The sequence below is a fragment of the Martes martes genome (assembly GCF_963455335.1).
Source record: "Martes martes genome assembly, chromosome: 8".
In the NCBI taxonomy this organism is placed as follows: Eukaryota; Metazoa; Chordata; class Mammalia; order Carnivora; family Mustelidae; genus Martes; species Martes martes.
Window position 1 is genome coordinate 15,298,332 of NC_137895.1, and position 4,455 is coordinate 15,302,786.

At 41.9% G+C, this 4,455-nt stretch overlaps 1 pseudogene across 1 annotated transcript; it reads right to left on the reverse strand.

The window, feature by feature from the left end:
* Positions 1-286: 286 nt before the first annotated feature.
* LOC308347017 (tubulin alpha-1A chain-like) lies at positions 287-1,565 on the reverse strand (annotated as a pseudogene). The gene has a single exon. The product of its transcript is annotated as a tubulin alpha-1A chain-like (transcript).
* Positions 1,566-4,455: the final 2,890 nt, after the last annotated feature.

A 4,455-nucleotide genomic window follows, 5' to 3' on the forward strand; every position in this document is an offset into this window, starting at 1 on the left:
CTTCCAGATATATTTTCTAAAGAAACTCTTATATACAAATATCAGAAGACAAAATATTTATAGAAACACTGTTTTGTAATAAAAAAATAAAATGTAAATAAGTCTGCTAATAAGAGAACGGATAGATTGTGGCTTCTTCTTTTTTTTTTTTTTTTTAATTTAAGACAGGGAATACTGTATTCAAAACCATCAGAGACATGGACAGCTTGGATCTGTAACAAAGCGTTGTGTTTTAAAGCACAGGTCAGTAATTGTATGTTAAATTAAGTAATCAGAGCACAACTCTTCAATGTTCAAAACAGAATAAGCTTCCCTGTAAAAGCAGCACCTTTGTGACATTTCCTTCTCCTTCACCCTCTCCTTCAACAGAATCCACACCAACCTCCTCATAATCCTTCTCAAGGGCAGCCATGTCCTCACAGACCTCAGAAAACTCTCCTTCCTCCATGCCCTCCCCCATGTATCAGTGAACAGAGAGACACGTGGCATGCATCAGGTCAAACTTGTGGTCCAGGCGAGCTCAGGCCTCAGCGATGGCTGTGGTGTTGCTCAGCATGCTCACAGCTCGCTGGACTTTGGCCAGATCTCCACCAGGTACCACAGTGGGAGGCTGGTCATTTATGCCCACTTTGAATGATACTGGATGGTATGCTTGGTTTTGATGGTGGCAATGGCGGCATTGACATCTTTGGGAACCATGTAGCCCCAGTACATCAGGCAGCCAGCCACATATTTACCATGGTGAGGGTCACATGTCACCATCTGGTGGCTGGCTCAAAGCACGCGTTGGTGATCTCTACTACAGAAAGCTGTTTGTGGTGGGCTTTCTCAGCAGAGATGACAGGGGCATTCGTGGCCAGAGGGAAGTGGATGCAGGGATGGGGCTCCAGGTTGGTCTGGAATTCTGTCCGATCAACATTCAGGGCTCCATCAAATCTGAGGGAAGCTGTGATACAGGGCACAATTTGACCTATCCACCTATTTAGATTAGTGTAGGTTGGGTGTTCAATATCGAGGTTTCTATGCAGATGTCATAGATGTCTACCACAAAAGCATGGAAACCTGGGGGGCTGGGTAGATAGAGAATTCCAGCTTGGACTTCCTGCCATAATCAACAGAGAGACGTTCCATCAGCAGGGAGGTGAACCTGGAACCAGGTCCCCCCTCCAAAGCTGAAGAAAACCAAGAAGACCTGAAGACCTGTGCACTGGTCACCCACCTTACAAATTCTGTCATTGATCTCCTTGCTAATGGGGTAGTGCCCTCGGGCGTAGTTATTGGCACTATCTTCCTTGCCTGTGATGAGCTGCTCAGGGTAGAAGAGCTGGCGGTGGGTGCCAGTGTGAACTTCATCAATGACTGTGAGTTCCAGGTCTACAACACATTCTTGCCAGCGCCCGTCTCACTGAAGAAGGTGTTGAAGGAGCGAGTCCTCTGTCAGTGGTCTTGTCACTTGGCATCTGGCCATCAGGATGAATGCCATGTTCCAGGTAATAGAGCTGCCATTAGGCACTGCCAGTCTGGGCACCAGCCTGGCCAACATGGATAGAGATGTAGTCATGCATGGTTGCTGCTTTGCATCTGCCAATGCGGCTTGTTCTTTAACTTGAATACTGTGCAGCAGTAATAAGCAGTAGCCTTGGCTACATTTCAAAAGCTTAAGGTGAGTAACAAAAACAAATCATGGAACACTAGATTCTGTACGATTCAACTTTAAAAAGTTCAGGAATACAGAAAATTAAACAATATATTGATTGGGGATTGATAGGTGATAAAATCGTAAAGAAAAATAAGGCAATGACAAGCATCAAGTTCAGAGTCATGGTTACCTCTGGGCAGAAGGGAAGGGGGAGAGATCAAGGAGACACACAGAATGAACTTGGCTCCAAAAGCACAGGTCATAGTTCATCTTAAAATTAGATGTTGAACATTCATTCCCAATTCCTTCACACCATAATGCCATTAATAATAATAACAATTATTATTATAATTATTATAAATAAAACTAGATATTGAATATATGGATGTTTGAGGTATTATTATTTTTTAACCTTTTCACATCTGTTACAGTTCCTCCTTTTTATATATTCAGTATCCAATAAAAATAATAAAAAAATTAAAGTCTTTTTTAAAAAATAGTTTATTTATTTGAGAGAGAGAGAGAGAGCACAAGAAGGGGAGAGAGCAGGGGGCGGGGTAGAGGGAGAGGGAGAAGCAGACTCCCTGCTGAGCAGGGAACCCAATGCAGGGTTAGATCCCAGGACCCCGAGATCACAAGCTGACCCAAAGGCAGATGCTTAACCCACTAAGCCACCCAGGCACCCCATAAGAGTAACAATTTAAAACAAAGAGATTAGATTCCCCCATCTTTGTTTCTCAAAAACACTATACAAAAGAGCAGCCTGAATTTGTTTTTTCAACCTTCTAGTTTGCACCACCTTCAGCAGGCACCCAAAGGGAGTGAGAAAATAAGCCATGGGGCTATCTGGGAGAAGTTTCTGGAACCGAGGGTAGAATGGAGAGGGGAAAAAATAAATTGAGCTTTGTTCCGGATATCTAAAGTTAATCAGACCCACCAAGAAGGCAACAGTAAATCATCTCAAGTGACTTGTGTCAGGTCTATGTATGACATTCATCCCACCTCCCACCACTGCCCCTCTCACCCCAGAGGGCTTACACTGATCTTCTTATGGTTAAGATACTTCTTATGGTTAAGATACTGGGTTGCATTACAAAGCCTTCATCCATTAACTTGACACAATTAAATTAAATTAAATTAAATTAAATTAAATTAAATTAAATTAAATTAAATTAAATTAAAATACTTGACACAATAAGCTTCATGTCTAATCACCACTACCTAATTCCCATGATCCCCAGGCTAGGTATCAAGAGCTACATTTGGTGGGAAATGGAAGTCCTACGTTCCCATAACTTCTCAAATTTGCTTCACTCCCACATACCTCATCATTTCTTGCCAAGAGTAGTCTCCTTGCTTGGTCCAGTCAATCCTCCTCTCTGCTGCCAGAGATGCCTCTTTTCTTAAAATATGAATCAGCTCAATCCCCTGCTTAAAAGCCTTATTTAATTCCCTTAAGCTCCAGGAAGTGTCCACAGTCCTTACTTTGATAGATAGGATATGTTCCGAACTGACTTTAGGCTATGCCCTCCCTCTTTCTCTCATGCTCTCTTTCCTCCAGGCTCAGTGAATGGGCCCTTCTCATTTCCCATATATACCATGCCCCTGTGCCTTTGTACATGCTGTTCCCTCTGCCTGGACTGTGTGTTCTTCCTGCACTTGCACTAAAGCAATGGAACCTAAAGATTCTTCAAGCCATAGCTCAAAGGTCAGAAAGCAACTTCTCTTGTGCCTCTGATAGAAATCACTGCTCAACCATAGCACTTACGTCTTACAGAGAGCCTGAAAAGTTAGAAAACATGGGATACATTTATTTTTAAACAGGATATGCACATTTTCAAAGAATGTACTCAATAAATTTTTCTTCCATATTCAGACTCCTTTTCAGGTGAAGTGGCACCAGATTTAAAGCAAAAGTTGTTTTTTGTGTTTTTTTTTAAGATTTTATTTATGTATTAGATTGAGAGAGACAGGGAGAGAGTGAGTACAAACAAAGGGAACAGGAGGCAGAGAAAGAGAAGCAGACTTCCCCCTGAGCAGGGAGCACAAGGCAGGTCTCAATCCCAGGACCCTGGGATCATGACCTGAGCCAAAGGCCACCCAGGTGTCCCTACAGCAAAAGTTTTGATGTTTTATCTAAAAAGAATACAATAGGGCGCCTGGATGGCTCAGTCGTTAAGCGTCTGCCTTTGGCTCAGGTCTTGATCCCCGCGTTCTGGGATCGAGCCCCACATTGGGCTCCCTGCTTGGCGGGGAGCTTGCTTTCCCTCTCCCACTCCCCCTGCTTGTGTTCCTACTCTCGTTGTCTCTCTCTCTGTCAAATAAATAAATAAAATCTTTTAAAAAAACAAATTTAAGGGGCGCCTGGGTGGCTCAGTGGTTAAGTGTCTGCCTTTGGCTCAGGTCATGATCCCAGGGTTCTGGGATCGAGTCCCGCATCAGGCTCCCTGCTCCACGGGAAGCCTGCTTCTCCCTCACCCACTCCCCCTGCTGTTTTCCCTCTCTCACTGTGTCTCTCTCTGTCGAATAAATAAATAAAAATCTTTTAAAAAATAAAACAAAATAAATAAATAAATAAATAAATTTAAATCATTTAAATTTTTATTTTAAATTTTAAATAAAAATATTTATTTTATTAAATAAATTTTTAAAAAATAAAATGAAAATTAAAAGAATACAATGACTATACAATAAACAATCCTAAAGTCTGAAAACACCAGAAAAATATGTATTTTTTTCTGTCTACATGTCCCTCTTCCTTAATCAGGCTATGTACTCCTGAAGTATTAATGCTTTCTTATACTGCTAGCTCCTGA